The 17,099-nt window shown below is 33.7% G+C and overlaps 2 pseudogenes; both read left to right on the top strand.

Moving 5' to 3' along the window:
- The first annotated feature begins 2,277 nt into the window (after positions 1–2,277).
- LOC141421714 (olfactory receptor 10AG1-like) lies at positions 2,278–3,207 on the top strand (annotated as a pseudogene).
- Positions 3,208–9,211: 6,004 nt separating this feature from the next.
- On the top strand, positions 9,212–10,170 carry LOC109676787 (olfactory receptor 10AG1-like; annotated as a pseudogene).
- Positions 10,171–17,099: the final 6,929 nt, after the last annotated feature.

The raw sequence follows: 17,099 nt of genomic DNA, 5'->3' as shown, positions 1-17,099 counted from the left end.
AAATTCTAACTCAAATCCAAAAGGCAGTTTACACAGACTTGTAAACTCAAAACCTGCATACAAATTGTAACATCACCTCTGATTAGTGAATATCAATACATTTTGTTTAAAAAATGTAAGGTGAAGTATTGGTTTGTGAGAGACAACAAAGATTGTGATTCTGCAAGTAGCACACAGAGTTTATCGCAAGAGCCAGTATCTCTTTTTGCTTGCTTTGTGCATGCACACTCAATCATTTAACCCCCTGGCTGTCTTGCCTTTCCACTGTTACTCTCATATTATTTCTATATAGATCCACATTCCCAGGCTACTGTTACTGAATAAATTCCTCTTATACTTCCAACCTAATATCTGCCAAAGATACTTTTTTGTTATTAATCAACAAAATTTTTTCATTATTTTTAAACTGCTAATCATTATGAACTATAAAGACTATTTTGTTCAAATCAAGTGATAGAAGGAAATGAAGAGTTGATATAAGCAGATAAAATCTCTGTATATTTCAAGAAGATAGAAGAAATCATTTTGAGAATTTTCCTCAAGAAGAGATACTAGGAAATACCTAAAATCTAAAGGTAAAAGCCATATTTCTATATTCCTGATTTAAAATAATGATCTTTTCCCAATTCCTTACTTGTGTGTGCACGTATGTGAAGAATAAGAAATCAGGCTTATTTGTCATTGATATTTAAATGAAGCACTCATAGTAGTCCTAACATGGAAGGAGGAGCAGGACTCAGGTTGTTGAGTCTCAATATTGTTGAGCAATGTGGGTGTGACACCCTGCTCTCCACTTGGCAACTTAGCAGGCACTTTCTTGAAAAATAAAGAATGATAATCTCATTTAAATCCGTTTCTAGGTGGTGTGGATTTGGGGAGTTCGTCCAAGCCTGCAAAATAGTTAGGAGACAAGGGCAATTATCAGCACACTTAAAACCAAGCCACGACACAGTGCTCAGGGTATATCAATGTTGCTTTCTTTGGGAAGAAATATCACCTCTTCTAGACCCAAGGAAAAAATAAATTTGCAATGACAGTCAAAAATGAACACAGTTCAGAAAAAAAAAAAAACCCAGCAATCTAGATTTAGTCCATCAGAATGGTATTTTTTTGTTGTTATTGTATGGTGCCCTTGATTTCTAGAGTGTCTTGTGTAGTTTCAGAACTTCAAAATTGTTACAGTTGGTAGCAATTCAAAATCAAAGTTGCTACCAACGTTTTGCTCTTTTGCCAGTTAATATTTATAGAGTACCATTAAAATAATTGCACAGCAAACATCAAAAGTAGAGGAAAGTGTTAGATAAAAGACATTCAGTTTGGGAAAGAAAAGACCCATGTTTCACTGCTGGGCCTGACCAATGTCACCCAGCTAAGACCTCTTGGGATTCACACCTTGACTGCTGGCCACCTGGTATGGCTTCTTGGATTCCTACCTTCTGACATTTAATAATTGTTTCTCTTCAATATAATTTGTTTGGGATTTTTGTCTCAGAAATAATTGCACTTCAAAAAATACACAAAAGTCAAGGGAAGAATATGCAATAACTGAACAGATATAACAGTGTCAATATTTTGATGTATAACACTCCAGGTTTTTATATGCATGTTTATATTTTTAGTTTTATCAAAGGAGTAGTCATTTTCTACCTACAACCTATAACTAGGTTATGAAAAATGTTGTTTCATAATATTTTCCTGGTGCCATGAAATAATTATCCTATAATCTTATAATAAAAAAGAAATGTTTGAAGAAATAATTATGTTGAACATCATAAAACTACTATGCAGTTATTCATATACCAAAACATAATATGGCATCTCATTAATATAAACAATTTTTGTGTTTTTTGTATCAGTTTAAATATTAAAAAATATATGGTAGAAGAAAATGTATGAAGTGGTGCTGCTGAAACATGACAAAATTCACAGAAAAGTGCAATAGAATTTTTGAGAAATGCTCTAAATTAAAAGAGATACCACAACAAATCTGTTGATTTGTCTTCCATAATTGCCCATTATTGCAGTGTTTGTGTTAAGTGGGGCATAGTTTTCTTTAACAGAAAGCTTCTAGAATGAGTCTAAAGAAACTTCAGGAAATTTTTACAGTGATAATCTATAGGTTCCAAGATAATAAAGTGGAGGATATGTAAGTAGTGATATTCTCACTTGGGAAACAATTAGAGTGATCATGAAAATCAATCTGAATGACCATATACATTTAGAGAACAGGCTTCCAAAAGGTAAAGTGAAAAACATATAATTGCACCCTTTCCACAGATGAATCACCACCTAAAACAAAAAAAAGAGAATAGAACAAAAGTGATGGAATTTGGTGTTTTGGGATTTTCTGACGTTTCTCACCTCCAGTGGTTTTTATTTGGATTGTTTCTTGCCATCTATATCATTATCCTGTTGGGAAATGGTACCATATTACTAATAACAAAAGTAGAATCCACTCTCCACACTCCCATGTATTATTTCCTTGGCAATTTTTTCCTTTTTGGAAATCTGTTATGTGTCAGTTACTCTCCCCAGAATGCTTGTGAATCTTGGCACTCAAAGAAGAAGCATCTCTTTACTTGCCTGTACTACACAAATGTGCTTTGTTCTTGTACTGGGAGCCCCAGAGTGTTTTCTTTTGGCTGTGATGTCCTATGACCGGTATATGGCCATTTGTAACCCCCTGCACTATGCTCTACTCATGAACCACAAGGTTTGTACCCAGCTGGTGTCTGGCTCCTAGATCAGTGGAATTCCAGTCCAGATAGGACAGACATTCCAGATTTTCTCTCTGTCATTTTGTGGTTCCAACCAAATCAACCATTTCTTCTGTGATACCCCACCCAATACTTAATCTAGCCTGTGGAGAAATCTTTGTGAATGAGATGATGGTCTAATGGGGGCTATGCTGTTTGTCTATGTTCCATTTCTATTAATACTTGCCTCCTATAGAAAAATAATTTCTACAGTTCTCAAATTGCCATCAGCCACAAGTCAGACAAAAGCCTTCTCCACCTGTTCATCTCATCTTGCAGTTGTGTTGTTATTCTTTGGATCAAGCATTATCACATACTTAAGACCCAGGAGTGGTCATTCAGCAGTAACAGACAAAGTGCTTTCTCTGTTCTATACTATTGTAACTCCCATGTTCAACCCCATGATATATAGTCTAAGGAACAGGATGTCATAATGGCACTAAGAAAATAATTTTGTAAGTAATTCTTTTGAACATAACATGGGTTATGTTTTCAGGACTTATTTTCACATATATCTAAAGTTTAAGAGGCATGTCTTTTTAGCTCTGTGTCTTATCCATTCTATAACTGTGATGCTTTCCAGATTAAATTATTTATGAGTTGAGTGACATTTCTGTTTTAAATGAGTGATGAATGTGTCACTAAAAGATATATCATTCTAATAGTAATTTTCTAATGTTTTTATAAAATATCTATTCTCAAAATAACTTCTGAACAAGGCTGTTATTGATACAATATTAATAATAACTCATATCACTTAGTGGAAATCATATAATTCACTTATACGTATTTGTAACAACCGTATTTAAGAGCAGGTAGGTAATGAAAAATAAGTGAAATTTACACATACAGAACACATTTTGTCTTTAATAATGACAGTCCATAGAAACCACTTCTTAGAGAATGAACCTGGTTTGGCAGTATGCAGCTTTATAAATGATGTCAGGCTGTGCATAGCAGTGAATGTTAAACATGATTCAGGTTTTTATCAAATTGAGTATTCCTAAATGATAAATCATATAATTTGACAGAATAAATATAATTTACAAAGGCACATAATAAGAATTTGGGAGAAATAATTCTGAAAATATGGACAAGAATATTTTTGCTGAATTCTGACAAGTTATTTTTTTAAATATATTTCTCTGGGGAGAGAAAAGATATAATAAAATTAGAAAAAGAGGATTTTTTTTTTAAATAAAAGCCTGTGTTTGCTCTAAAAACAGATATCTCACCTATACCTTTTGAGTGGTATAGACGAATATACATTTAAATGGAGATGTGGTACACATACATGATGGGATAGGTCCTGTAAAATCAACCTGGGGATAACCCTGAGGTTGACCATCCTAGGGAAAGGTAAAAATTCAGCATTAAGCTTTACTCCTGACATACTGGATCAGTGGCTTTAATCGAATGTGGTCAGAAGTTCCTTGATAAGCCAATGTATAAATTCTTGGCAAATCACCATAGTAACTTGCTTTATGGTCTTATTTGAACTATGATAGTGGTAACCAGGGAAACAAGCAAGCTAGTGTCCACAGAATAGGTCACAATAACCAACTGAGTATTAGAAACCACAGCTTCTGAGCTCATTCTTTGGTAAACATTCAGATGGGACATAAAAATATCATCAGTTTATTTGACCATTTATATAAGTCTACTATTCCAGAGTCATCTTTGTGGTCAATTTTCAACTGCATTCCTCCCAAATCTCTATTCAATTGAATCATTAGCTTCAGCCAATAGATGAGTACACGATCACTTATCTGGCCATATTTCCTTGTAAGCTAAATGAACCACAAGGTGTACTGCACAGAGTTCTTCCCCCTAGATGAAAATGACTTCAATAATCCCTTCACTTCCTTCAAGGATATCACAGAAAGTATCTCCATTGTTGAAAAGATCTACTTTAGGATGGTTCCTGTATATCACACAGAACTACATACACTACTCACAGGCTTTTACTTCTTCAGTCAATTGATCACAAAAAACTCCCCATGAGACCATAGGCATGGAATTGTAGAGAAAAAAATATATAATATGATAGAAAACTGACTATTTTGGGTTTTTCCTCAAGTAACTAAATTTACTTGTGCTTTTCAGGTCTACTCAAGTTGTACAATTTATATACCACTTCCGTTCAATACCTGGAGTTTTGTATCTCATAAACTTCCTTTCTTTTTTTCTGATTTATTTTTCTTTTCATTTATTCATTTTTGTATTCATTGTTTTGGCCATTTCTTATGGTGGATTCAGTCGGTTTAATATTTCTATATTCATTTCTGTATAAACAGTATGTCAACCATATGCAACTTCTTAGTTTGATGAAGAAAATTAGAAGACATTAACCAGTTGAGGTTATAATACAAATTTGTGTGGAAATTTCACAAAGAAACTCCCTGGATAGCTACCTTTATCTCAAACAAGCAAAAATGTCATTTTTTTCCCTTTCTTTCTTTTTTTTTCCTATAAAATAGAAGATTAGGAGGGTGCCCAGTGGGAGGAATTGGTACCAGTGGAAAGTGGGAGGTGGAAGGAAAAGGGGGTACAAGGGTGAATATTGTGAAAAAAAATTCATACACATGTATATAAAGGTAAAAATGATACCTGTTGAAACTATTCTAGGAATTGGGTGAGGAGGAGCTAAAGGAGACCAATGGAGGGGATGAATTCATGTATTATGTACTTGATACATTGTAAAAACTTTTGTAAATGCTCCAACACACCCCCACCTAGCACAACAATAAAGGAAAAAAAGATATTTACCTACAAACTCAATTACTGTATTACTTAGGAGAATTATGCAAATGATTGTTTCTTTGTAGGAAAGGATGGTAATATATGGAATTTAAGGAATTTGTTACACATACAAAAATAAAATTTGTAATTTATTATTATGTTCAATTACTATTTTAAATATTTGCATTAAGTTATTTAAAAGGGAAAAAGGGAAATCTGTATCAACTTTATATCTGTACTTGTCTTTGCCAATGCTTCTTTTGTTTTTATAATTTTGAGTCCCTATTTAACATCATATGTATCCCTTAAAGTAGGGCTGCCAGTAACAACCCATTACTGGAGTTGTTTTTAATTTTGTCACTGTATAGGTCACAGTTTCTCTTATCTTCATGTATCCCATAAACTGTGTTTGAAACTGAACAATTTATGTAATATACTATCATAACTCTGGATTCTAGGAATGATTGTTGTACCATTATTTATTTATCTATTTGTGTGGACTTATTTTGTGGAATCTGTTTGTCTTACGGTGTGAAACTGCACATATACCTGCGATTAAAAAAATTCTTGTTAATACTTGAATGAATGACTTTATAACTATTCTCAGTAAATCTAGCAGATATTGTTCAGTATATCTAGTAGATATTGGTCAGCATATCCAGTTATTATCCAAAGATGCAGTCTGTAACGATATATGAGCATTTACTGAATAATCTTGTATTGATTTAGAAAATGTGTATACGTTTTAGAAACTTTCTAAGTTTGTGCTGAACTTTACTGCCTACATTTACCATGTCATGTTCAGCCATTTCCTTCTGTGCATGTACTGAGTGTGTGTGCAGCCTTGCACTTACACATAGTCTTTCAGATCACTATAGATAACTAAGACTTTTATAATGCCCATTTTCTCATTGTCATTCCTTGGAAATTCCTTTTCAGTTATTTTCTATCCATTCCAAAGTTTATGGAGACCCTAGAATATTGGTCTTCCCTCATTTATCATTTTCTCCTGCATCCTTGAAATCACTCGTTAGTTTTCTCAATGATAGCCATTCTGGCTGGAGTGAAATGGAATCTTAGTGTAGTTTCTCATCTCTATGTAAACTTAGAAAATAGTCCAAATAGAAAAAGAGTATTGAGAAGAAAATTTCTTTTTTCTGTCTTCAACATTCTGTCTTAAAGTGATTTTTTAGGTGGCTTTTTCCCTAGTATCTACATAACATTGCTGAGGCTTAAGTAAATAACATTATAAGAAAATAGTGTTTTTTGTCAAGTTGTATGACACTCATTAATTTCTATAAAAATTAATTTAGAGTCAAAATGTTTTTCAATATGGTTCTTAACTCCCCAAACAATGAAGACACCAATCAGACAATGTATATTATGTATATGTGACAACACATATGGCACTTTTCTCTAAAGCTCTAGATGATGTGGAGCTGTATGAATTAAGAAAAGTAAAGTAGGGAAGAAAATCCATCTCAGCTTAAACGTGTTAAATACAATCACTAGAAAGATTGTAAATTTTCTGTAAAGTAATACCAGCCATTTAAGTGGTATTACACTTACAACATTGTGCTCTGTAGTGGGCTTACTATATGTCAGTTTATGAGCTGAAGAGAATAAATAATTTGTCCAAACATAAATCAACAAAAGCTGTCTCCTGAAATTAAATTGATACACAAGAGAAGATGTTCCCAAGGTGAGCATGACCATTCCTACTTAAGAGTAATTAGATGTATAAAGCAAGAAAAAAAAATGTGGCTTACTGACAAAAGTGATTAAAATTTATAGGTTAAACATTAGTTTTACCCTCTTAAACTGCTTCATGCAAATTTATAAAGGTAAATATGTATCAAAGCTGTTAGACTAATTTACTAGAATTCTAAAGTAGTAAAAGGAAATCAGGAAATTGTGTTCTTTATATGAAAATAAGTAAATTGCTTAAGTAATTTATATGTCTCTTAACATTTTAAATATAAAGTCAAATAATAGCAGACGTGTCAAACAATGATAATGATAATTACTTTACCAATGGAAATAATTCATGATAAACTTGAAAATTATACTGAAGAAAACAGAAATGTGAGAAAAATATTTGGATGAATACTTTCTTTGATCAACATATTAATAAGGTAAATGCATGAGCTGACTTGGTTAGAAGGTTTACAGGCACAGAAGATATGAAAAAAAATCACAATTTAGAAAGGTGGAGAATAGGCATTAAGAAAATATAAGAGGAATTATCAAGCAGTGAAGATTTCTTCAATTTGGATGATATTAATATAAAGGAGTCAGAGAGCTTTGGTTTTGTCTTTCTTGTTTATTAAATCCTGTTATGTGGTATGGTGACTTACATGGCCAGAGTAAATCATGTTGAGGGTTTTTTTTTGTCAAAATTGTGCTTTAAAAAGATGACAATTCGATAGAGAGAAGGAGCTGCATTTGGTAATAAGGAATTACATGACAATGGAGAATTTCCTATGGAAAAGAAAAATATGACAAAAACAATGTGAGGAATTATTCATATTTATTAAGTAAAAGATTAGCTAATGTTTATCAGATACTAGATAGCTAAGACCTTACTAGGGAATGCTAAAGAAAAGTACATTAAGATTATTGGTTCCATATTTATTGTACGATATGGGACTGGAATAAAAGTTAAACCCATACTAAGGGATTCATTTTCTCTCAGAAACATTTTAAGAAATTTGATTCTAATCTGGAATATAATATGGGAGTCTTAAAACTCATTTTGAAAAACAATGTAATGAAATTTTAAGAGGAAATTTCAGTATTTGAAGATGATAAAGTATGACAACCAATGTAGATTAAATAGTGTAACTAAAAAAACAAGAAAGAAAAAACTTGTTACATAATTGAAAACTCATATATGGATTATAGTCCTAAAACAAATGCAGTAATATTATTGCACATGGGTCACACACTGAGGGGAAAACACGCATGGGAGAAATAGGGAAAGGGAAGGAAACCTAAAACTTTAGTGTACAGGAGCTAATAAAGTAATCTTAAACTGGCAGAGGCCACTATAGAAAGGTGACCAGGACGTAGTGAAGAGGTCTGGAAGAGATGAACTAATGTGCGTTGTAATGCACATGTGCATGGAAGCAATGCTAGGAATCTCTTTGTATAGCTATCCTTATCTCAAACTAGCAAAAATGCTATCTTTCTTATTGTCTCTTATGTTTCCTCTTCAACAAAATCAAAGAACAAGAGGGCAGAGCAGGTTCTGCTTGGAAGCAAAGGGGGAAGATGGGAAGTGGATGGATGGGGGTGGGAGGCAGCGCAGAGAGGTGGCTCAAACAATGTAAACATATATGAATAAATGTAAAAACAATTTAAAAAAACCTCAAACTGTAGGGTAAAATAGTGAAATCTTATTTACTCCTAAAATTCTTGAAATAATAATTTCTAGTTTTCATTCTCTTGGTATCATTACAATCATGTCTATTAAAATATACTAAGTCTTACTTCTTGAAGTGCATTGATTTTACTAGCATGTCCATTCATTTCTGAACTTAAAAATTTCATCTCATAGAAATAGAGATAGGTAACAATGGAAGATATTTACTAGATTTATATGAGTATATATATATATATATATATATATATATATATATATATACACATCTCATTGTAGTAATTTAGGAGGGAAATGTAATTCCAAAGTTGAATTAACTAGCAACCTTGAATTTACCATGTCTGCAGATGGAGAGCAAATTAGAGCAGAAAACTCAAATACCACAGTAATGATGGAATTCATTCTCTTGGTGTTTTCTGATAGCCCTCATCTCCAATGGATTCTTTTTGGGATTTTTTTGCTCATGTACTTGACTATTCTGATGTGTAACAGTATTATAATACTATTAACAAAAATTGACCCTGTTCTTCAGTCAGCTATGTATTTTTTCCTTAGTAATTTTTCCTTTTTGGACATCTGTTATGTAACAGCCACTATACCAAGAATGCTCCTGGACCTTTGCACCCAAAAAGGAAGTATTTCTTTGTATGCCTGTTCTACACAAATGTTCTTTGTCCTTGTGCTTGGAGGGACACAGTGCCTCCTCCTCACAGCCATGGCCTGTGACCGGTATGTGGCCATCTGTCACCTCTGCACTATTCTCTAGTCATGAACTACAAGGTCTGTGTGCAACTAGTCACTGCCTCCTGGATCACTGGAATTCTAGTTGAAATTGGGCAAGCATAACAGATTTTCTCTTTGTCATTTTGTGAATCTAACAGAATTAATCACTTCTTCTGTGATATCCCTCCAGTAATCAATATAGCTTGTGGTGACACATTTGTGAATGAGATAGCAGTCTATATTGTTGCATTGGTGTTTGTCATGGTTTCCTTTCTATTAATCATTGTGTCCTATGGTGAAATTATCAACAACATTCTGAAAATGTCCTCAACCAGAGGGAGGGCTAAAGCTTTTTCTACCTGTTCTTCACACTTGACAGTTGTAATCTTATTCTATGGAACAGCTAGTATAGCTTATTTGCAACCCAAAAAACATCAATCTGAAGGAGTTGGAAAACTGCTGTCCCTTTTCTAACACCATTTTGATTCCAACTTTGAATCCCATTATATACACTCTGAGGAACAGGACATCATACAGGCACTGAAAAGAGTGCTAGTTAAGTTATAGGCATGAGGCAAATTACTGAGAACTCAGAGGCACTTTCCTAATAGATTTGTCATTTTGCAAAAGCATAGAGAAAATAACATTTTTCCTATATTTTTCATGAATAATAAATTACCTTAAAAACTCAGATCATATTAAGAGAGCTTTGTTTTATAGGATAAGTTAAGATCTCTAGTATATGGAATACATTAAATCAATTTCTAGGATCTATTTTGAAGATCAATCTTTCATCCCTTTTTTGACATTGAGTAGAGAGCCTTCTTGAACAATGGAATGAAAGATTTGTGAATGTGATGTATAACCATCGTTAACCTCATTATTCTTCCAAGTATTTGCTTGTATGATTATATGGTTGAATTCAGCCAATGAAAAAGAGTAAATACAGCTAATACAAGACAAATGGGAAACTTGTTTTAGTCTGTATGTTTCTTTTGCTTTAGTTCTTTTGTTTTTTCTTAATTTTTATGTTTTGTTTTTATTTTCCAATTTCCTTCTCTGTCTCTGCCAAAATACTCTTGAGACTAGAAATTCTGAGTGTGTTTTCTCTTCTAATATCCCAGATCTCTCTCCTGTTGTTACTTCAACTTTCCCATTATACCTTCTGATCTTGATTGGCATATATATAAAAAATTTGAATTAAGTAGAATATTCAACATAAATTATCACTACCCTTAGTGATACTTTAGTATGCTAAATTCTGGTCCCTAAAAATATATCTTCAACTAGAACATAAAAATGTGACTTTATTTGAAAAGAAAAAAATCTTTACAGATATGGATAGTTAAGTAATCATTTTGCAATGAATTTACCATTGCTTAGAGTAGTCACCAAATCCAGTGATCATTATCCTCCCAAAAAGACAGAAGAATTTTATGAAAACTGACCCAGAAAAATGGAGAACATTTTGCTAAGGGGGAGACAGACTACAATGGTTCTGCCAGTAACTGAGGAAAGTCAAGGGGTAATGTTAGAGGAAATGGGAAGGAATGATGCCCCAGTAAAGCTTTCATGAGAGTGAGGCCCTAGGGACACCTTTATTTTAACACTGGCCTAGAGAATTGTGAGTGACAATTTGTCCATTGTTTTAATTCTGCCAATGTGTGGTAATTATTTAAAACAGACATAGGAAAATAATATACCATGTAAAAGTTCCTTTTCTTTTAAAGCAGGTTTTCTGTTTGAGTCACCCAAAACAAATTCTGCATCCTGTCTGGTCCGGCAGATATATCATAACATACTTCTTTGCTTGCATCTATTTATGGCAATAATTTGACTTTTTTTCTTTTGTACAAAAATAAAATACAAAATTTTCTTTGAGAGTGACTGAATGAAATTTTTTATATAGAAAAATATTTGACCAATATCGTGTTCACATATGTACTTGTTCCAGAAAGATATTTAGAACCGTTTCTTTTATTAACAAGTTAAGACACAAAGTGGAAGTAAAATGAATATATTGTGGTTTTGAATCTATTATAGCATTGCAGTGCATCTATACCCAATCAAACTACTCACCCACTGGACTCATGGCTTTATAGGAGTTCCACAGAGAACATTCCCATTATATCAAAAAGCAAGATAATATGTACCCACAATATTAATTCTACCAAAAGAAAATTCATCAAGTTTTTAATCAAACACATTATAAACTTAGGTAAGTGTACGTTTGTATGTGTGTCATAAATAAACTGAAGGAAAATAAATACAATCAAAACATTTGCAATAACTTGAGTATTTGAATGGATTTTTCACATTACACAGAGCATTTTATTTAAATACAACAAATATGGCTCATGAAACAAAGAAAACCATTAGAGATGAACAGAAACACAGCATCAGTATATTTTCTCTCTCTGTCTCTCTAATGCCTGTTCAGCTTACTGTTGATTAGTACACTAACTCTCCCTGTTTATACATTTGAAACTTTCTTGTCTGATTCTTTGTTCTGTTTTCTCCTTCTTGTCTGTTTACATTTTTCCCCTTTTTATTAACTTCTTGTTTCCATCTCTGCTCACTCTTCCATTCTAAATATCACCATTGTTATTATTATAAGCTACAAAATACTTAATTGCACACAATACAGGAACAAAAACAACACCAAAGACAATGATAGGAAGACAGAAAAAACAGGGAAACCAGTTTCCCCACAGCAAAAAATCAGTACAGGAACCAGAGAGGACTGACGAAAACAGATACTCAGATCCAGACTCGAACAAAATGAAAATAAACTATTCCAAAGGACCCAATGAAGCCCACAAGAATAATTTAAAAGAAGACATACTACAAGTACTCAATGAGAATTTTATAGAGATGATACTGGATAGAGTCAACAAAAATGTACAGGAGACACTCAAGAAATTCCAAGACAACAAAAATAGAGAATTTGAAAAAGCAAAGGGAGAAATAAACGAAATCGTAGAGCACTGTATAAACACCAAAGTGAAAGAGAGAACACGATGAATAAACAGATAAATGAACTCAGGACAAAGATAGACAACATTAAAGAGGAAACCACCCAGGATATGGAAAACCTCAGAAAAAAGAACAAAATAGAACTGCAAAACAAACAGAAGGCCAATCCAGCAGAATAGAACAAACAGAAGAAAGAATCTCAGAACTTGAAGATGAAATGGTAATTAAAGGAAAAACCAAAGAACTATTAATTTAACAACTCAAGACTTGTGAAAAAAAATGCAAGAACTCACTGACTCCATCAAAAGACCAAACTTGAGAACCATGGGCATCAAAGAAGGGGAAGAGGTGCAAGTGAAAGGAATGAGTAATATATTCAACAAAATAATAACAGAAAACTTCCCAAATCTAGAGAAAGATATTCCCATACATATGCAAGAGGCCTCCAGGACACCAAACAGATCAGATCAAAATAGAAATACCCTACGACATATCATCAATAAAACAACAAGTTCAGAAACTAGGGAAAGAATATTGAAGGCTGTCAGAGAGAAAAAACAAGTAACATAGAAATGTAAACCCATCAAAATCACAGCAGACTTCTCAACAGAAATATTAAAAGCAAGAAGAGTGCAGGGTGAGATCTTCTGGGCACTGAATGAAAATAATTTTAATCCCAAGATACTCTACCCAGCAAAACTATCATTCAAAATAAATGGAGCAATAAAAGTCTTCCATGATAAGCAGAAACTAAAACAATATGTGACCACAAAGCCACCACTACAAAAGATTCTGCAAGGGATTCTGCACACAGAAAGTGAAACCAAACTTAACCATGAAAAGACAGGCAGCACCAAACCACAAGAAAAGAAAAAGCAAGACAGTAGAGAGTAAATTCAACTTAGGTACACACAATCAAACCTTCAAATAACTAAGACAACTAAATGACAGGACTCACCACATACCTATCAGTACTAACACTTAATGTTAACGGAATAATTCACCCAACACAAGGCACAGCTTGATGAAATGGATTAAAAGGGAAGATCCAACAATTTCTTGCTTACAGGAGACCCATCTCACTGACAGAAATAAGCATAGGCTTAGGATGAAAGGCTGGAAGAAGATTTACCAAGCCAATGGCCCCCGAAAACAGGCAGGAGTAGCAATATTTATCTCTGATAAAGTAGACTTCAAACTTACACTGATCAAATGAGATAAAGAAGGACATTCCAAGCTAATAAAAGGGGAAATAGGCCAAAAAGAAATAATAATCATCAACCTGTATGCACCTAATGTCAACGCACCCAATTTTATCAAACATACCCTGAAAGACCTAAAAGCATATATTAATGCCAACACAGTGGTTGTGGGAGACTTTAACGCCCCATTATCATCAATAGATAGGTCATCCAAACAAAAAAATCAATAAAGAAATCCTAGTTCTAAAATATAAAATAGATCAAATGGACCAAGTTGATGTCTACAGAACATTACATCCAACTTCTACACAATATACATGCTTCTCAGCAGCCCATGGATCCTTCTCCAAAATACATCATATCCTAGGGCACAAGCAAGCCTCAGCAAATATAAGAAAATAGAAATTTTACTGTGCATACTATCTGATCACAAAGCAGTAAAAGTAGAACTCAACAACAAAAGTAAAGACAAAAAACATGCAAACAGCTGGAAACTAAATGACTCATTACTTAATGAACAATGGATCATCGATGAACTAAAAGAGGAAATTAAAAAGTGCCTGGAAGTCAATGAAAATGAAAACACAACCTACTGGAAACTATGGGACACAGCCAAGGCAGTCCTGAGAGGAAAGTTTATAGCCATGAGTGCATATATTAAAAAGACGGAAAGATCCCAAATCAATGACTTAATGATACATCTTAAACTCCTAGAAAAACAAGAACAAGCAAATCCCAAATCAAATAGGAGAGAAATAATAAAAATAAGACCTGAAATCAATGAAATAGAAATCAAAAAAATGATTCAAAGAATTAATGAAACAAAAAGTTGGTTCTTTGAAAAAATAAACAAGATCAGTAGACCCCTGGAAACTCCGACTAAAATGAGGAGAGAAAAAACTTAAATTAGTAGAATCAGGAATGCAAAAGGGGAGATAACAACAAACACCATGGAAGTCCAGGAAATCATCAGAGACTACTTTGAGAATCTATACTCAAATAAATTTGAAAATCTTAAAGAAGTGGACAGATTTCTAGATACATATGATCATCCAAAACTGAACCAAGAGGAAATTAATCACCTGAATAGATCTATAACACAAAATGAAGTTGAAGCAGCAATCAAGAGTCTCCCCAAAAAGAAAAGTCCAGGACCTGATGGATTCTCTGCTGAATTCTATCAGACCTTTAAAGAAGAACTTATACCAACCCTCCTTAAACTGTTTCATGAAATAGAAAGGGAAGGAAAACTGCCAAACACATTTTATGAAGCCAGTATTACACTTATCCCAAAACCAGGCAAAGACACCTCCAAAAAGGAGAACTATAGGCCAATCTCCTTAATGAAGATTGACGCAAAAATCCTCAACAAAATAATGGCAAACCGAATTCAGCAACACATCAAAAAGATTATTCACCATGACCAAGTAGGCTTCATCCCAGGGATGCAGGGGTGGTTCAACATATGAAAATCAATAAACGTAATAAACCACATTAACAGAAGCAAAGACAAAAACCACTTGATCATCTCAATAGATGCAGAAAAAGCCTTTGATAAGATCCAACACCATTTCTTGATAAAAGCTCTAAGAAAACTAGGAATAGAAGGAAAGTACCTCAACATTATAAAAGCTATATATGACAAACCTACAGCCAGCATTATACTTAATGGAGAAAACCTGAAACCATTCCCTCTAAAATCAGGAACCAGACAAGGATACCCACTATCTCTACTCCTATTCAACATAGTACTAGAATTCCTAGCCAGAGTAATTAGGTGTGAGGAAGGAATAAAAGGAATACAAATAGGTAAAGAAACTATAAAAATATCCCTATTTGCAGATGACAGGATCCTATACCTTAAAGAACCAACAAACTCAACTCAGAAGCTCCTAGACATCATCAATAGCTACAGCAAGACAGCAGGATATAAAATCAACATAGAAAAATCATTAGCATTTCTATACACTAACAATGAGCAAACTGAAAAAGAATGTATGAAAACAATTCCATTTACAATAGCCTCAAAAAAAGATCAAATACCTAGGAGTTAATTTAACAAGGGGTGTGAATGACCTCTATAAAAAGAATTACAAACTTCTGAAGAAAGCAATCCAGAAGACTACAGAAGATGGAGAGACCTCCCGTGGTCATGAATCAGTAGAATCAACATAGTAAAAAGGGCTATACTACCGAAAGCAATCTACATGTTTAATGCAGTTCCCATCAAAATTCCAATGACATTCATTAAAGAGTTGAAAAATCTACCGTGAAATTTATATGGAAACACAAGAGGCCACGAATAGCCAAGGCAATACTCAGTCAAAAGAACAATGCAGGAGGTATCATGATACCTAACTTCAAACTATATTACAAAGCAATAATGGTAAAAACAGCATGGTACTGGCACAAAAACAGACATGAAGACCAGTGGCACAGAATAGGGGACCCAGATATGAAGCCACACAACTATAACCTACTTGTATTTGACAAAGGAGCTAAAAATATAGGATGGAGAAATAGAGGCCTCTTAACAAAAACTGCTGGGAAAATTGGTTAGCAGTCTGCAAAAAACTGAAACTAAATCCACGTATATCACCCTATACCAAGATTAACTCAAAATGGATCAAGGATCTTAATATCAGACCACAAACTCTAAAGTTGATACAGGAAAGAGTAGGAAATACTCTGGAGTGGGTAGGTATAGGCAAGAACTTTCTCAACAAAACCCCAGCAGCACAGCAACTAAGAGAAAGCATAGATAAATGGGACCTCATAAAACTAAAAAAGCTTCTGTTCATCAAAAGAAGTGGTCTCTAAACTGAAGAGAACACCCACAGAGTGGGAGAAAATATTTGCCAGCTACACATCAGACAAATGACTGATAACCAGAATATACAGGGAACTTAAAAAACTAAATTCTCCCAAAACTAATGAACCAATAAAAAAATGGGCAAGTGAACTAAACAGAACTTTCTCAAAAGAAGAAATTCAAATGGCCAAAAAACACATGAAAAAATGTTCCCCATCTCTAGCAATAAAGGAAATGCAAATTAAAACCACACTAAGATTCCACCTCACCCCTGTTAGAATAGCCATCATTAGCAACACCACGAACAACAGGTGCTGGTGAGGATGCGGGGGAAAAAGGAACCCTCATACACTGTTGGTGGGAATGTAAACTAGTACAACCACTCTGGAAAAAAATTTGGAGGCTACTTAAAATGCTACGCATTGATCTACAATTTGATCCAGCAATACCACTCTTGGGGATATACCCAAAAGACTGTGACACAGGTTACTCCAGAGGCACCTGCA

This window comes from Castor canadensis, chromosome 1 (genome assembly GCF_047511655.1).
Source record: "Castor canadensis chromosome 1, mCasCan1.hap1v2, whole genome shotgun sequence".
Taxonomy (NCBI): domain Eukaryota; kingdom Metazoa; phylum Chordata; class Mammalia; order Rodentia; family Castoridae; genus Castor; species Castor canadensis.
This window is presented reverse-complemented; position numbering and strand designations above follow the sequence as displayed.